Raw genomic sequence first — 18,637 nt, forward strand, 5'->3', positions numbered from 1 at the left:
GTGTCTGGTTAAAGGGCTCGTCTCTCTGTGCCTCAGTTTCCTCATCTATAAAGGGGAGGTGGTAATGGCGCACACCAAAGCTTCCCGCACCATGCCTGGCACGTGCTAAGGCCTTAATAAATGACAGTGATTCCGTTAAAAGTCTCGCCATGATCTTAATTAGTGTAACCACCTGGGGAAGCCTACACGAACATGCCGAGGCTTGCCAAGAACAGTTTCCCTCCCAGAAACAGCAAACCACCGAAGCAACAGGGGACAACATTATTCCTTTTGAAGAGCCGGCCACAAATCGCATTTTGCAAAATCTAATTTTCTCCTTGATTTTATTTTTGTTTGTTTGTTTGTTTGGGCAACGCCTGGTCTTTGAAACCCAGTGAGGACAATGCCTTGGCGCTTGGGCTCAGGAGACAATCCCCTTTCCTTCAGGTGTGCACCTGCTGCCTCCACTCTCTGGAAAGTACCCCCACTCCCCCCCCACCCTGAAGTCTGAGACCGCCTTCATCACTGCCTCTACTTCTCTTCCCAGGAGTTACCTTCTCAGGGGGCCATCCCTGAGTACCCTCGCTGAAATTCCAGCTGCCTCCGCTCTGCTTCCTATCCACCCTCTCAGCTGTGCTTTTTCCTTCTCGGCACATTATCTGACACACCGTATTATCTATTTCTTTATCTTGTTGATTGTCCCCTCTCCTTCTTCAGCCCCCGAACTACATGGTAAGGGCTTTGAAGTCAAGGACTTTTTTTGCCACTTTGCTCTTTGCCTTTTCTCCAGTGCCCAGAACATGCCAGGCACAGAGCATGGGTTCCGTGCATGTTTGTTACGTGTTTGAGCGTACAGCTGGGAAGGAGGATTTATTGGCAGGTCCTGAATTTGGAACTCACCTGGTGTGGGTCTATGCTTAATAGAGAAAACCAATCTTTGCTGAGCTGTCTCTCCGGGCCAGCCTTGGGCAGTGCTTGACATATGTCAGTTCATTCCATCTTCACATTAGCCTTATGCAGCAGAAGGTTGGGGCTTGGAGAGATTAAGAAACTTATCTGTCACTGAGCAACAGAGCCGAAGGACTGTGCCCTTCCATCCTGGGCAGAAAGCAATGCCTTGGCCCTTCCCTGCACCCCAGCTTGTGGGGGAGGCCTCCCTGGGTGGTTTCTGAGCTGGCTGCTTTGCCGGGCCAGAAGGCCCATCCCTCCTCACCTGTCTGTATGCGTAGGCGCTTTTGGCATGTGCGCGGAGTCAGGTGGCCCAAGCAGCTTTCAGCAGTTGGAGGTGGCAGGCTAATTATCAGCTCCAGGAGCAGCCGGTGGATGCACTGGGGATTGTCTGAAAAGTCTGCTGAGAACCATGGCCAGGCCAGGCCAGGCCAGGACAGGCAGCACGAGAGCATGAAGGGTGTTTTCTGCCAAAGGAAGATATTAGACAAGAGTTAGAAAGATCTGGGTTCTGATCTTGGCTCTGCCACTGACTAGTTGTGTAAAACTGACTACGTTGACTGACTATCCCTGCATCTCCCCACCCCCAACTCATACGGTCTCAGCAGGAGTCCGTGTGTACCTCCCAAGCTTGTGGGGATGATCCATGAGACCATACAGGTAGCAGGCTTACCTGTGCAAAATAAATGGTAGCTATTTTGTGTTTATTTGTTGCAAGCTGCCGCCTCCTTACCCGTAAAACGTAAAATGAAAGGTTTTGTTCAGCAGAATAGGCCCGGCACACAGTAGGTGCTAAATAAAAGTCAATCCCCTTCGTCTTCCCCTTCCTGTCCTTCAGCACCAAGTTCCAGACCTATATTTCCCCTGGAGATGTGACACCCCTGGCCCTGCTGGAGGTGTTCTGTGGGCTCGTGGTTGATGGGCCATCTCCTCAGAGCAGTGTGGCTGGGAGCTGGGATGGGTATTTTAGGACTATTGTGTTAGAAGCCCCCTCCTTCTTCCTTCTTTTCTCTCTCCCCTCCTTCCCCCCCCCTTTCTTCCTTCTTCTCAAATCATTTTTTTTACTGAGTACCTACTAAGTGTCAGACACTGTGCTAGGTGCTGTGAGCAAGACAAGATCCCTGCTATCATGGAACTTAAGTCTACTTGGGATCCGATAAGGGGGAAAAAAGTAAATAAATGTACAAGAAAATAAAAATAAGCATTATGAAAGCAGAAAATAGAAGCATATACTAGCAGCTGATGAAGAGGGGATAGTAAACCTCCTTTAAGTGGGGAACCAGGAAAGGGATCACTAAGGGAGCAATATTTGAACCAAGACCTGAAAGATCAGATAAGCCAACCATGCTCAACATTGGGAGGAGGGGTTTCAGGCTGCAGGAGCAGCACGCACAAAGGCCCTGGGGAGGGATGTGCTTTTTGAGTGGGAACGGTGGGCCCAAAATGCAGCTGCAACCCTGCTCCTCCAGCTCAGGCAAGGCAGGCGGGCTTCATCTTTAAGTGTTGGCCACACTTAAGATCCTGCTCCCAGGATGTCCTTTCTGCAGCTAATTTGCTGCAACTGGCAGAGGTTAATCATGTTCACGTTTCTCGGGGCCTGTGCCAAGGCCCGCCCTTCTCACAGATGCTGGTTTAAATTAGAGGGATTGTTTGTTCAAGACTGGATTCCAAACTGGTCCTGTTTCCGAGCCTTCGTAATGGGCAGGTGAAAGAATGCTGGCCGAGCCTGGCATCATCTAGTGCAGGTGAGCGATGCCTGGTCCTGCCAGTCCAGGGAGAAGCAAGTCAGACCCCATCAACCTCCCCCTGCTAAGCCAGTCGGGCTCCCTGCTGCAGCCGGAAAGCCGGCCTCCCATCCGAGGCACTGTGTGCTTGGCCCCCACCTTGCCCCTGATCCTTCCTCTCTGTGTGCACCCTCCTCCCTGGCTCGGTGCCTTTGCCTACTTTGCCTTCTGTCCTCACAGGGGAGGGTCTACTCATTTTTCTGGGCTCTGCTCAAATTCTCCTAGTTTCTCATATGCCCCTAAGACATTAGCCATAGTATCAATTGAGTGGGGCATTGGCCATAGTGTCAGTCGAGTGGGGGAGACTGAGTTCCACTTACAGTGTGAGCGCCTCGAGGGCGGGGTCTCTAGGTGTGCATCTCTGCTGGTCCTGGGCCATGCACAGGCTCACGGGTCATTCAGTCATTCGTTCTGCAAATGCTTACTGAGGGTTTACTCTGTACCAGGCACCACGAGAGGCGGAGGGGAAACAGCCGGGGGCAGAGCATGCCCCTTGTTCTTCAGCTGTTCCAAGCCTAGAACCAGGGACAGGCCACTAGGAGACCGTTGTAACACAGAGGCCTGAGCACATCAGGGTGCATGCTCTTGTAAGGGGTGCCCGGGAAGGCTTCTCAGAGCAAGTGATGACTAGCACCCATGGGCCTACATCGGGACCCCAGTGGGCTCCCCTCCTCTGTACACCTCCAAGTTAGCACACTCCTATCTGCTCTTGCTCCACAGAGTAATATGGGAAAGTATTGGGCCCACTTGCCCAAAGCCTGGGCAGCCTTGCCACATTCCACTGCAAAATCTTCTATTTCCAAGCTACTTCAAACTCTTGATGACTCACCAGGTCCTTGGAGTCACAGAGACTGTCAGCAGAATCCAAGGCCAGCGAACAGATTTCCCACCACAGGGGATTGTGGGACAGCTTTATTCTTACTCGCGGTTATTGCTTTTTTTTTCCCCCCTTATTTCAAAATAATGCATACTAATTGTAGAAAATTTGGGGAGAAAAGACAAATTGCCCATAATTTCACTATCTCGAAATAACCATTGTTAATGTATTGGTGTATTGAGATAGTTATTTTGGGATTTTATATAGAAGTTGCTACAATACATAATTCCTGCTTCTTAATTTATGCAAATACATGAATATGATGGACTTTTATATTTAGCTTGTAAAGATTTGCACACTCTAGTGCCTGGAAATCTCAAAGAAAGAAAGAGGGAAAGAACTGGCTCAGATTGCACAGCTACTGTGTGCCCGGCTGTAACTAACACTCGTCATACTGACAAGGCAAGACCAAAACCCATGTGATAAAACAGACGCTCTCTCACTTATCCTGATGGTGACCCATCAGAGGATTATTGTTCTTATTTCCATTTTACAGATTTAAAAAAGAAAAAATAAAATAAAATCAATGAGGCAAGACCAGTAAGCCCTGTGACCAAGAGCATGGAGCTAGGATGGACTGGGCCTGGGACTGAACTCCTAGTCGGCCTGCTTTCAGGGTGTATGTTCTTTCTCCCTATCACAGTCTCTGTGGCCTTATCAGAAGCCTCAGAGAGAACACCCATGTTGCCCTTAGAGATGGCCAAGCAGGGATGACTGAATGGCCATCCACTGGGTGCCACCATCATTTCTTTATCAAGCCCTCTGATGGACCAAACCCTAGACCAGCCCCTGGAAGACTCACAGGGAGTGGGCTTATCCCTATATTCCGGATGCTTCTCTGGTTGCTGCGAGACCTCAACGTTCAGAGGAGGGGAAGGGCCGCAGAAGATCAGCTAGCTAAGAGCTCTACCAGTCACAGCAGTTGAAAGAAAGAAATAGGATCTGAGGTTGTGGAGTCCCCAGGAGATACCCATTATTGGCTGCCGGCCACAAGGCCTCCCAAAATAGATCTCTTGTCACGATTACGGCAGCCTTGGCCTGACCCTCAGCTCGTAGGGCTCAGAAGTGACTCATACCAACCACCTCCCACAAACCAGTCGATACTGCAGACATTGATCTGCAGGGTGTTGCATGCTGGATTCTGCAGATTGAGATGGGATAGGAGGTGTAAATGGTGTCCCAGGGTGTGACACGTTGAAAAGGAAAGGACAGAAAGCATGCTTGTGCAGGGGGAGCCTGGATTGTGCTGCAGATGGGACAAAGCCTCTGACAGCCCGGGACAAAGCAAGTGCCCCAGCAGAGGTTGCCACCACAGGGGTCCCACATTGGACAACAGTAGCTGGGCCCCGGTTTCGCCTTGCTCAGGGACTGGTCAGGGCTGCCCAGAGGAAAGCACGCCCGAAATCACACCACACTCCCTGCCGCTGGCCATCAGGTCCTTTTTTGCAGGAGGATTTGAGCCATGCATCTCTGTGTCTGTCACACAGGGAGAAATGTAACCATTGCAGGGTCTGGAAAGCTCCCTTTGGAGCTTGGCTTCATCAGTGAATTCACGCCGCATAGAACAGCAGTGTGGGAAGCTAAATATAATCAGAAGGCTGCTGGCTGGGCGTGGAATCAGACCATAGGAATTCTAAACCCAAAATTCTTAATGGAATCGGGCTAAGGCAGTCTGACAAGGTGACAAGCTCGCTACTCTTCCTTTAGGCTTTTATTGTCGCTTGTATTAATTTTCAAGGGCTGCCATAACAATACACCAGAAATAGAATGGCTTAGCCAATAAAAGTTTGTGTTGTCTCCATTCTGGAGGCTGGAAGTCTAAGATGAAGGTGCTGGCACACTTGGTTTCCCCCGAGTCCCCTCTCCTTGGCGCGTAGATGGCTGACCTCTCCCTGCCTCTTCACATCATGCCCCCTGATGTCTCCCTGTGTGTCCTCATTTCCTCTTCTTAGAAGGACAGGATTCAGGTTAATGAGTTTCTGGGGGGACATAATCCAGCCCATAACAACCCCTAGCCCCTCTTGGATGGACAGAGTCCGCGTGCTGTAACTGACCCAGACACAAGTCTTGCCTTGATGAGTCCATCCCGCCTCAACCCGGCAGGGATGGTTGACATGGGATACACTTTAAAGTGACACTTGGCCATGAAGAACCTTGGATGTCAGACTAAGGAAGTTGTATTTTCTTCTGAAAGCCAGGGGAACTCTTGGGGGGCAGCGGTGCAATCAGATGCATATTTTTGGAAGATCACTTTGGCCATCGCTTGGAGCATGGATTGAAGGAGGCAGGACAGGGAAGAGGAAGGCTCACCGCAAGGAGAAAATAATTGTGCTGGTCCAGAGAAGAGCTGACAAGGCCTGAACTGGGGTGGTTGCCGTGGGAATGAAGAAGAAAGAATGACTTTAGAGCCTTTTGAGATACACCCTTCCACGGCATGGTGGCAAAGGCTGCGGGAGGCCATTCAGATGTCCAATATGCTCAACAAAGAACAGAATCTATGTTGCACGAGTCATCTTTTTAACATCAAAATGCTTCCTCTAGGTGAAATCTGGAATGGGAGATCCACCTATAAACAGGTTCTCTGTCAAGGTTTATATTTTGTTTTGGCAAAAGTCATAGTGGGGGGTCCCAAATCTCTGCCCCATTATCTCCCAGTGGGTTCAGGAGACCCTGTACCCATCCTTAGGGTTCCTCTCCCTCTACTTCTTCCTCCATTTGGGGGCAGACACTTGGCTGGCACACATCGGTATAACACATCCCAACCAGTTGGTGGCATCTTCTGTCCTGAGCCCTCTACCTGCCTTCCTGCTCAATAGCCTCCAACCACCCAGCCCCTGCCACAGCGCCCTAGACCTCTCAGCAGTCCAGCAGCCAGTGGGGCTGGTCCGCGCACACGGACGGGCTCTAGGACCGTGTTCTCCAGCACTGTGGCCAGCACCTGTTGCCTGGTTGGTCCCTTGCCATGGCAATTTGAGAATGTTTTGAGTATCGCCAGTCCTTGTATCGTGCACACCAGCCATCTCCAGCTACAGACACTGTTCTCAGAAACACTATGCTGTCTGTTCCTTCTCATGGGAATGCTTTCCTCTCCTTTCTGCCTGGCCAGCTCCTGCACGTCCTTCAAGAGTTGGCCCATGTCACCTCCTCCGTGAGGCCTTCCCTGCTGCTCCCAGTGTTCACAGTGCTTTCTTAAACTTAACTCTCTTATGGCCCTTTTTGTGCCCAATGACATGTATCTGTTCACCTGCTGTTTTAAAAGGACAAACCGAGACTTTCTGTTATTCTTTCTCCAGGACATAATGCATATGTAGAGTTGGAAGGAATGTCTCTGTGGCCCCAAAACGGTGTTCTGGGGCTCTTCATTTCAGCTGTTTCAGGGCAAGCAGTGCTGGTTCTATATTCCAAAGGAGGGCTCTCTGTTCTCTGCTGTGTCCCCTAAGGAACTGAAATACCTCACAGTGGGGCTTTATCTTCCGCATCGAAGTGTCCCCGGCTCGCAGCACCGTGCCCGGCACACAGGATGTCCCCAGTCCACGTTTGTGAGAGTCTAAATGATCCCAGGGCTGCAGCCCTGGCACTTAGAACGCAGGTAAGGGCGGCACGGCCCCGTGACCCGGGTCGAACACTGTGTTTATCACAGCAGGGGACTGAGGCCCACGGTCCCCGCGTGGGTCAGTGGGGTTTAGCCCGGCCCCCGTTCTCTACCTGCGTCCCCGTGGGGCTGCACTTGGGACCCGCGGCCTCCGCCGGCCGTCCTCCGTGAGCAGAATGGCCCGGAGGCCGGGTGACACGGCACAGGCCGGGGGCCACCGAGGGCCAGCGCAGTCGGGCCGCCAGCGGCCGTGCGGTCGTGGGGCTCGGTCCCTGCCGCTCCCGGGTGCCCGGCCGGCGCCGTGGGCTCCGCGTCCCGCCCGCGTCCTTCCCGCCTATCTTTTTCGCAGCTCCGTTTCCCCTCTTGTCAACAGACCTCTCCACAGAAGGTTTTCCAGCGCCGCGGGCTATTTTTACGGCCTTATCAGAGCTATTTCCTTGGGTCACCAGCTCCCTGGCACGGGCTGGGCGGCGCAGCTCGGCGCCTGCAGGCTGGGCGCGGGCAGGAGGCCGGCGGCGGGCACCTGGGGCGCGGCCCGGGGGGCGGGGGGCGGGGGGCGGCAAGCTGCTCGTTCAGGCCCCGTTGCAGCTGGTCGAAAACCGTCCTCCGAGACGGCGGCGTGTGCCAGGGCCTCGGAGCGGGCGACCAGCGACAGGCGCCCGAAATAGCCTCGGGGCCAGCAGCGCTTTGTTCTCTGCAGCTTCTCATGCCTGGAGGGGAAAGAAGGGATCCAGAGCGTCTCTGCGTCCAAACACACATCTTTTTTACAATAAGACAAACGACTCGGATTCTCGCCATTGACTCCGGCGGCGGCCCCCACCGACCACCGCCTCTCGGAGTCCTCGCCAGCACTTGCTCCTGCGGCTGCGGCTGCGGCTGCGGCTGCGGGAGGGGCGAAGGGCCTTGAGCCTGGGCGGCCAGCCCGGCCTCCTCCTCCATCCTCCGCTCCTGCGCCCTGCGCCCTGCGCCCTGCGCCCGGCTTTCCAGGCCCGGCTTTTCTTAAATTAGCACCAGGGCGAGCCTGCTGCAGCTGCTGTGACAGCAATCCAGAAGGTTCCGGGAGGGCCGGGCCCGCCGGAGGGAAATGAGGCGGCAGTTTGCCCCTGGGCCCAGGCTATGCCAGCCTTTGCAGAGATCCCTAGCTGCTCTCCGGGGAGCCTGCCACCCCCCTGCCCCCGGCAGGGACTTGCAGGCCGGGCCTCAGCTTCCAGAGGAGACTCCCCGATGGCCAGGGAGGCCACGGGCGCCAGGGGGAGTCCCAAGGGAAGAGCAGGACCCCTGGACCCCTGTCTTAGCCCTGGGTGCACTCACAGAGTGCCCTCATCCAACCTCATCCCACCCTGAGACGGGCTCCCGGAGAAGAAGCTCTCAGAGCTCAGTGCTCCCTCTTCTCTGGAGCACTTACACAGTGGGAATTTAGCGCTTATTTGTGGGATCCTTTGGCCATGTAGATCATGGCCAGAGTTGGCCCAGCCAACTATGCATCTATTTCTGTAGGGTTTGTGGCTCACAATTCAGTGGCAGAGCTAAGCAGTGGCCACGCAGAGGTTGGCTGGACCCTAAAACCTAAAATATTGACTCTTTGGCTCTTTAAAGGAAAAAGCTACCAACCTTTGGTCTATCTGGTGAATCCCACGAAAGGTTTAGGAACACTTTCAAGATTACTCAGCCGGGAAGTGGCCTAAAGGTAAAAATGAATGTGCCTCAATATCTTGGACCTTCAGGGGTCTTCTCAATGAAATGTGCACAGGTAGAGTTGGAATTTGCTAAGAGAGAAATCCCTCCCAAGAATAAAAGCCATTTGATGCAGAGGTGGGTAAACTCAGTGTGCAGCATAACGGCCCTGAGCAAGGTCTCTATTCAGGTAGACCCTGTACCATGCCCTAGCCATGTGGCTCCAGGAAAGCACTTCACTTTTCTGAGCATCAGTTTGACATGGGTGTAATAATATTTCTTTTGTAGGACCGTGACGAGGGTTTAGCATTTAATCTAAGTAAAATGCCAGGACAGTGCCCGACAAATATTGGGAGCTCTCCCTCTCCAGTCCTGGCTCCTCTCATTGGTCACACTTTTCAGTGGAGCTCTCACTGGTAATGACATGCTGTACCCTGGCCTCTGTCTGAATGTCCTTCCTGTGCAGCTTGCATGGGGACAGAGAGAGTAAGGGTCCTGGGATCGGGAGTGGCAACAGGACGTCGGGGTTGAAGTGCTTTAGAAGCAGTAGTTCAGATCTTGGCCTTGTTACTCACTGAGCCACATGACCTTCAGCGTGTTGGTTGACCTTTCCGAGCCTCACTTTCTTTACCTGAAAGGTGGAGGGGAAAACAGACCCTTCCTTGCAGGGTAGTAATAAAGATTAGATGCAGTAATGTGTGCCGTGTATTCAGGAGAGGACCTGGCACGCCAGAATAGCTAACAGTCGGCCCTCACTTGTTCCTCTGCTCCCAGGTGAGCTGCTTCAAGTCGGGTCCAGCTTTTCCCCAGTTCTCCCAAGAATGGTGGCTGTGGGTGTCTCTAGGCCCCTGGTGGATGACACCTCGGGGGTGAGAGTCTCTCTGAGAAGTCCTCTGTGTTGTCTCACTGAAGTGGAAAGTTCTATAAAACCCAGAGGCACCGCACGCCAAAGCAGCCCACTACACTCCTGACATGGGGACCAAATAGTGACTTTAAAATGTGTCTTTTCCTGGATAAAACCTCTAATTGGACAATTGTAGGTCTTCTGGCTTTATGTAGACTTTATGACTTCGAAAGCTCTTAAGCTGGGGTGAGAGAAAATTTATGAATGGGATTTCTTTATTTCTGTAGCACTCTGACTCATGCTGTTGATTCAGTGGCGGGGCTGGGCTTCCATTACTCGCTCCTTCCTCTCTGCCAGGTGGTCCTTCCTTTGCCTGCTCCCTCAGTGAGCCACAGCCAGTGGGTCCGGAGACCCAGGAACGGGTTTCTGGCTGCTTAAAAAATTGTCCAGGCTCCAGACTGATTTCCCAGGCAAAGGAATATGGTGCTTGGGAATTTCTCAGGGAAGCTTTACAGTTCACTCTTAAATTTTGAAAGCTTGTTTTTCCTCAAGCTGCTTAAGCCCCTTGCATAGAAAACACTCATAGTCTGCGTCAAAAGCTGATTCCTGGCTGAGGGACGTTTCCTTGGGTGCCTGCATCCAAGAGCTCTTTTGAAGGTAGTCAATGGAGCTATAAAAATATGTCTCAGTTGGTGTAGCAGTGAGACTGACTTCACTTAACAGTTGTGTTGGTTAGGGTAACATAAGTTTCTATAACAAAAAGATTCCAAAATATATAAAGGCTCAAATGCAATAGAAATTGATTTCTTGTTCAGATCATAGTCCAAGACTGATATATCTGATCACAGTGGGTGGCTTTCATCCACCCAGTGATTTAGGAATCCTGGCTCCTTTTACCTTATGGCCTCACCATCCTCTCTAGAGCCTTGAAGTAATCTGCATCTAGCCAATGGAAGGTGAAAATGAACTCGGGACAGGATCACCCCCTTCATATAAACCTCAGCCGAAAAGTGACTCTCGTCACATCTTATATTCCATCAGTGAAGGACGTGGCTACACCTAGATGCCAAGGGGGCCGGAGCCTGATGTTGCTTGCTGGGAAACCCCTTCACATGGACAAATATGTGCAATGGAACAGAGTACATGAATTTTAGTGGACACTGAGCAATGTTTGCTATAGAAAGGAAATGTATCAAAATTGAGGCCATAAAAGATCAAATATAGATAGGATGCCATCGGGTCTAGCACCTGGCCAACAGTGAAGACCATAACTATCTTTGTGAATCCCCATCCCTTAGAGCAGTGCCAAGCAGGTCGTAGATGCTCAGTAAATGTCTGTGAAAGGAATAAGTGAGTAGATGAATGTCCTACCAATTCTATTCCTTTGTTACCTAGCTTGGGCCATCTAATAGAAAGGTCAGATTCCTGGTCAACTGGATCCATTGAGGGTGTACCTATTGGGCCTGGAGTGTAAGGGTTGGCCAAATATTGCCCCCCAAAGAACCCAGACACTTACAGTTACTTATTCAATACTCTATAAGGTGCTTTTACTGAGGAGAGTAAAAATCATATACATTTGGGACTATCCTACAAGATCTAGTGTATGGATGGTCTACCCAAGGATCCACAGGATTTCTGATTAGAAGATCCCTTCAAGGACATCTAGACCTATAACTGCAGATATGACCCAACTCACAAGCTAACGCACTTGGCAGTGGCTGCCTGACATTAGATTCTGCAGGAAAATATGCTGGGATTGACTAGTGATATGTACTACAGGCAAGGGGAAGGCCAATGGAAAGCTAAATTTTTGAGAAGTCCTATCAAGCCTAAGATCTCCATAATTTATATATAGGGGGGAGGCTCAAGAGGAGAAATGGTGGGCAGCTGCCTTTGGAGATTTCCATCTGAAAGCCTGGATGAGGAGGTAATTAGAGCCAGGAACTAAATAGATGATAACAGAGATCAGAAGAAGGTATGTTGGAAAGTCCTCTTGGAAATTTAGGGGAGCCAAGGGTGAGGGACTGGTCTATGGTGGCTACTTCTGAGAGAGAAAAGTGGAGGCAGAGCACAGGGTGAGGCATAGTTTGGATCTTGCGGCTGACAGGCTTCCTACTGAGCTTGATCAACCTTAGGGGGGCTGTTACGGTCCAAACTGTATCCCTCAAATTCATATGTTGAAGTCCTAGCATCCAGTACCTTAGAACATGACTGTGTTCTGAGATAGGGTCTTTGAAGAGGTAATTAAGTTAAAATGAGGTCATTGGAGTGGAGTCTAGTCTAATATGCCTAGTGTCCTTACACGAAGAGGAGATTAGGACGCAGATGAAGGAACAGAGGGAAGACCACGTGAAGATGCAAGGAGTAGACGGCCATCTACAAGCCAAGGAAAGACGCCTCAGAAGAGACTAACTCTGTTGACACCTCAGTCTTAGATTTCCAGCCTCCAGAATTGTGAGAAAAGAAGCTTCTGTTGTTCAAGCCACCAAGTCTGTGGTACTTTGTTATGGCAGCCCTAGCAAGCTAACACAACGGGGAAATGAAGTCTGCTGTTCTTGCCTGTCTTTCTCGCTAGGGCATGTACCACAAGGGAGTTGCGTGAACTCAATGGGCAATGGGCAAATGGCTGGAGTTTAAAGCCCTGCAGGCATCCCATGGTGACCTAGACACAAAGTCACCACACCTCACCACCAACGCTCCCTCCTCTGTCCCTCCCTGTGCTGCCTGCTGGGGGGGATCCAGAAACACAAGGGTTATGACCCCAACCCAGGTGAGCTCAGTCTGGAGGGAGAAAGAGAAGCCCTGTGTTCCCCAGATCCTAAGATGGCACTGATTCCAAAATACATTATCGATTCAACCATGGTGTTCAGGAGGCAATAAACACCCCCAAATTAATGAGAAGCATGGATTGTCAGAGCCTTCCTGATTTTAGTAAAGTAAAAATGAGATCACCTGCATGTCTTTGAATCAAGGACGTGGAGTCAGTCCATGGTTAGAATGCCAGGTGGCGTGTGCTGTTACAGGGAGGGCATTGGGGGGTTGTGATTGTTTCCGCCTTCGCGGGAGGTCAGGACGCTAGAGAGGGGACATCTGAGAAGGAGTACACCAGGCCAACAAGTCAGGGAGGGTATTCTCAGCAGAGGGAATAGCACCGGCAAAGGGGCAGGGTATAGACTTAACTGCAATGGCTACAGTGTGTGTAGAAGAGCAAGCAGAGGTGAGGATGGACAAAGCAGCTTGTGAAGTGCCTGGAAGGCCATGCCCGAAGCCTACTTCATTTAGAGCAGAGGGTGAGAAATGAAGCCACAGGCCAAGAGGGAGAAAGCCCCAGCCCTGTTCCCTGAAGCAGACCAGCCATCGCAGCTCCTCTCCGTCAGCCGCTCCCAGAATGGGAGCACAGATGCATGGCAACCAGGAGATGGTCTATTTAAAGCCACTTGTGAGTTAGTTCTAGAAGGCGCCCTGAGGATGAAAAGGGAGACAGAGAAGGAGCATGTCAGGGGGAAGAAGCTCTGAGTGGGAATGGCTCTGCCCCCGCTGAGCACACTGTGGGGTTTGGGACAAGTCCCTGCCTCTGTCTGGACCCCACGTTCCTCATACCGGGTAGAGGAAAACCGTGGGGGTGCAGGAGCAAGTTGCATGGGTTCAGAGCTGGGCTCCATTGCTTATGATTTGTGTCCTTTGGCCAAATCCCATACCCTCCAGGCTAAGTCTTCTATGTAGAATGCGGTAATAGTGGTACCTACCTTTTAGAGTTGCTGTGAGGGTTATAGATAAGGCATGCGAAGCACTTTTAATGGCATCTGGCACACATGGCATGCCCCAAATCCGCTATTGGCAGACATGGTGGTGATGGTAATGATGGTGGTGGTGGTTGTGCAGGACTAACTTAGTGGGGTTTGAACCTTAAACCACGGAACCTTTCTTTCAACCTATTTGGAACGTCAATGTGCAAAAAAGGTTACACTGAGCTGTTTGGGTTGAGGCAGGAGACCCTGAGCCCAGGCCCTCAGCATCCCCTTGCCCAGAGCTCCCAGCCCACCTGGAACCCTGAGGCTCCAGAAAACCAAGGTCGAAAGCAGTTGTCCTGGGGGATCTTTGAGGTCCCTGTCAGCTGCTCCTTTTTAATTTAATTCTTCCTTCTGTAGCTTGAGTGTGCATCGGGAAAAGCTATCCATACAGCTCAAAATTATTTTCCAAAAGCATCAGCTGAGCCGGGCCCCAGGAATAGTCCAGTAAAGGCAGAGCAAAGTGGACATTCGGACAACAATCCTGCCTGCAAACACCCACAGACAACCAGGTACCAGCTCCACTCCATTGAGTTATTTTTTAACTCAGTACATTTTTATTTAAAAATTATTCTTATTCGTACATGTTATGATTCATTCCATTACCCATCAAAGTCACCTTAGCTCCTGCAAAGGCTGAGTCAACTTGTCTTCAAGGTAGGCCTTTCCGAAAGAGCTCGTGCTTCCCCCGACATTGTCAGGCAGCCTTGTCACGGTTCTCTTAGCTGAGCTTCTTTTCTCTCCACTTGAATGTGGACATAGTGACGACAACTTCATCAGTTTCCCACCTAGAGTCTTTGAACTCCAGTTTCTTCAAATGACTCACCTTAGAGCTCTGGAAGCCGGATTGCAGGAAGTATCGCTATTTTGGCTAATGATCTAAAATGCATTGTTCCTTCACACGTTTCTAATATGGAGGTCATGTTACTTCCAAATTTCACTCACAACCTGAGCAAAAAAAAAAAAAATTACAGGTCTCATCGTCACCCTTGCAGTACATTTCCTGAGCTGGAAACATGGTCTATGGTCTCAGTTTAGCCACATTAGGAATTCCGTGACACGCAACCAGAAGTGCCCATTCTCGTGGAAAATGAGGCTTCACCTCCACATTTTAAAAGATAAGTTGTGCAGATGTGACTGTCTTCCCTGGTCACAGTTTGGATAGTTTCCTGTCCCTTTGCCACTAGACCACTGGCACTGACACGGCCCAGTGCGTGGTGCACCACAGTTGTCTCTTCTCCGCCAAGGGACTGCGTTTTGTTCTTTGACTCCAATCCCTAGCGCAGTCTCTGCGTTTAGCAGGTGCCTGATAAATCAACGCTGGATCAATTGAATGGAATCGAATCTGGACACCGCTAGGCAGTCAACTCCAAGCGGGGCTCAACGACGACACAGATAGTCTCGGATCCTGACCGCACAGAAGTTACTGCCAGAGAAGAAAGATAAATGAGTCCAAGTGGGATAGGGTTCCTAACTTACGGTTAAGAAATGAAATTCCCAAGCCCAGGGTAACTGTCGTGGGGCCCCAGGACACACAAGATGCAGAGGTTGTCATCAGGATCTACTGGGGCCGGGCCTCGGAGGGACCTGGGAAAACTTTATCCTGAGGTCCTTAAATAGATCTGAAGGACCCCCTTGCTTCCTGGGAGCCCAGAACCCCTTGTGTAGCTCGGCCTGACTGTTTCAACACAACCAGAAGCCTGGCCCCGTGTTGTGTACATTGTTTTAACTGCACATTAAACGCTTCTTTCTTGGGACGCCTGGATCGCTCAGCGGTTGAGCTCCTGCCTTTGGCCCAGGGCGTGATCCTGGAGACCCGGGATCGAGTCCCACATTGGGCTCCCTGCATGGAGCCTGCTTCTCCCTCTGCCTGTGTCTCTGCCTCTCTCTCTCTCTCTCTCTCTCTCTCTCTGTGTCTCTCATGAATAGATAAATAAAATCTTTAAAAATAATAAAATAAAATAAATGCCTCTTCAATGTCCACTGCAGACTTTGGAGCTTACAGTGAACCAGAGCTGGGAAAACAAGCCCAGTCCCCCGCCTATCATTCAGAGGTCATTTTCGTCGACTCCTCCCTGCATTTCCTTAATCTGCATCTGACGCTGGTCACATGCCAGCTGCCTTAGCTACCTTGGGCTTGTTGCTCTTCTCCAAGCACTCCCACGCCTTAACGATCGGGTTCTTTCTGCTTGACATGACTGTTCCTGCACCACCACTCCCTTCCACACCTACTGAGCTCCTACTCATTTTTCAAAACAATCCCATATGCCGCCTCCTTCAGGTAGCCTTCCTAGATCTCTTCTTGGATTTTTTTTCTCTCCTCCACCTCCTATCCTCCCACAGAACTCACACAGACTGTATGACATTCTGCTTGGGTTTGAATTATATCTCTTATGTCAGTCCTGTATTATAAGCTTGACTAGAGCAAAGATTTTTATCTTACTGGCCTTTGGACCCATATGTATATGGGAAGTCTGTGGATTTCAGCTTTAATTTCCAGGTCTTTCTGGGTATGTGAACTTGAACAAGTTTTCTAAATATTTTTTTATTTATTATTTATGATAGACATAGAGAGAGAAAGAGAGAGGCAGAGACACAGGCAGAGGGAGAAGCAGGCTCCATGCAGGGAGCCTGACATGGGACTCGATCCCGGGTCTCCAGGATCACGTCCTGGGCTGAAGGCGGCGCTAAACCACTGAGCCACTGGGGCTGCCCGAGAAAGCTAATATTGATTAAGTACTCACTTAGGCACTGATCTAAACTCTTTACTACTCACTTAAAACATAGATTTGCAGGGCACTCGGGTGGCTCAGTTGGTTGGGCACCTGCCTTCGGCTCGAGTCACAATCTGGGGGTCCTGAGATTGAGCCCCGTGTCAGGCTCTCTGCTTGGCAGGGAGTCTGTTTCTCCCTCTGCCACTCCCCTGCCCCTGCTTGTGCCCTTTCTCACTCTCTCTCTTTCTCTCAGATAAATAAACAAAATCTATTTTTTAAAAAACATTTAAAAAAAATCATAGATTTGCAGGACATGGCAAAATCATGCAGAGACATCCCTCATCCCTTCAGCAGTTTTCTGCGATGGTTACATCTTATCTTTGTAGCTCAGTATCAAAACTAGGAAACTGATGTGTGATGATGACGTGTGCGTGTAGTTATGTGTGGTTTCCTCCCTTGTGTAGACTCGTGTCACCACCACCACATCAAGATGCAGATCTATTTTATCTTGATAAAGACCTCCCGTGGGGATCCCTGGGTGGCGCAGCGGTTTGGCGCCTGCCTTTGGCCCAGGGCGCGATCCTGGAGACCCGGGATCGAATCCCATGTCGGACTCCCAGTGCATGGAGCCTGCTTCTCCCTCTGCCTGTGTCTCTGCCTCTCTCTCTCTCTGTGACTATCATAAGTAAATAAATAAAAATTAAAAAAAAAAAAGACCTCCCGTGTGCTACCCCTTGATAGAAATACTCAGCCGTCTCCCCTCTACCATCCTTAACGCCTGGCAACCGTTAGTAGATTCTCCATCCTAGACTTTTCTCATTTCCACAGTGTTATCTGAATGGAATGACGCCCTATGTGACCTTGTAAGATTGGACTTTTCCCACTCAGCATCATCTAGCCAAGTTGTTGTGTGTAGATCAATGGTTCATTCTTGGGTTGTCGCTGAGTAATATTCTGTGGTATATGGATGTACCACAGTTCAACCACTGAAAGACATCTGGGTTGTTTCCAGTGTGGGGCTATTACAAATAAAGCTGCTATAAACATTCATATCTAGGTGTTACTTGAACATAAGTCTTCATTTCTCAAGGATAAATGCCCAGGAGTACAGTTCTTGGGTTTTTTTGGTGAGTGTATGTTTAGTTTCTGAGAAACAGTCAAATGGTTCCCAGAGTGGCTGTGCCATTTTACATTTCCACCAGCACTGTGTGACTGATTGAGTTTCCTCACATCTTCACCAGCATTTGGTGTTATCACTATTTTTTTTTTTTTTAATTTCAGCTGGTTCTACTAGTAGCATCTCACCATGGTCTTATTTTGCATTTCCCCAATAGCTAGTGATGCTGCATACCTTTTTGTGTGCTTATTTTCCACTATACTTCCTCTTTGGTAAAATCCGCTTCGTCTTTGATGTCATTTGCTCACATTCTAATGAATTGTTGGTTCTTTTAGTGCAGAATTTTGGAAGTCCTTATATGTACTCGATAGGAGTCCTCTGCTACAGATGTGGTTTGCACAATCTGCTCAGGTAGACCTCATAACATTCTCATGAAGAGGTTACTAAGGTTATTTCAATTTACTAGAAGAGGCAGTTGAGGCACTGAGAGGTTAGCATGATGCCCAGCACACAGCAGATGTCTAGCAAATAATCATGGGGAGCTTTACGCGGGTGGAGCCACACCGAAGGCACATACACTCCTGGTACTTTGGTGGAAGTGGTGGGGCTGCTGGAGATAAGGATAAGAAGATGCAAGTAGAAGCCAGCAGTGAGTGGAGGCCATGATACCTGCCCATGAGCCCCACGGATCAGGCTGAAACATTGAGGTATGAGCATTAGAACAGGCTTCTCTGGAAATCTGTCTGGAAATCCCAGTAAACCTGCTAAGATTTTTCTTTTCATCTGCACCCTACCTCTCTCCTGAACTGCAGGTTTAATGGACAGCTGGCCAGTTTCCACCTCAGGTCCTGTTTATAAGGAAGGGGATTTCTCCCAAGCCTGCCCTTCCCAGGGTGCTGGGAGGCAGCCTGCTGTCATGGGAAGCACAGGGCCAAGGGTCAGAATGCCCAGCGCTGGCCCCGGCCTGGCAGTGACTAGTGTGGGAACCAACTGCTTCTCTTCCCTGGACTTCACACCTGCACATCTGTCAAATGGGAGAAGCAATGGCATTAACTGGCAGCCTGGTTGTGCAGATTAAATGGAGGGCAGAGGTTGAGAACGAGGGCTTTGGTAACACTCATGAGTTCGGAATGGAGCTCTCCTCTTTCTGTGGATTCCTCTGGAAGGTTTCTATGTAACCTTGATCAAGGAGCCTAAGTTTTCTAAGCCTCAGTTTCCTTATCTGGAAAATGGGGACAATCACAGTTTCTACCTTATAGGGTTCAAGATGAGATGATGCCTATCAAATATTTACACAGATCCTATCACAAGATGAGCAGG

General features: G+C 50.1%; 1 protein-coding gene and 1 non-coding gene across 2 annotated transcripts in view; one reads left to right on the forward strand and one right to left on the reverse strand.

The window, feature by feature from the left end:
• Positions 1 to 18,637, forward strand: part of NAV2 (neuron navigator 2) — a 722,151-nt gene that overhangs the window by 203,499 nt on the left and 500,015 nt on the right. The gene's annotated exons all lie outside the window — the stretch shown is intronic.
• Positions 14,450 to 14,584, reverse strand: LOC112668020 (small nucleolar RNA SNORA1). The gene has a single exon (XR_003141397.1). It is a non-coding gene; the product is annotated as a small nucleolar RNA SNORA1 (small nucleolar RNA).

This window comes from Canis lupus, chromosome 21 (assembly GCF_003254725.2).
Source record: "Canis lupus dingo isolate Sandy chromosome 21, ASM325472v2, whole genome shotgun sequence".
Taxonomy (NCBI): domain Eukaryota; kingdom Metazoa; phylum Chordata; class Mammalia; order Carnivora; family Canidae; genus Canis; species Canis lupus.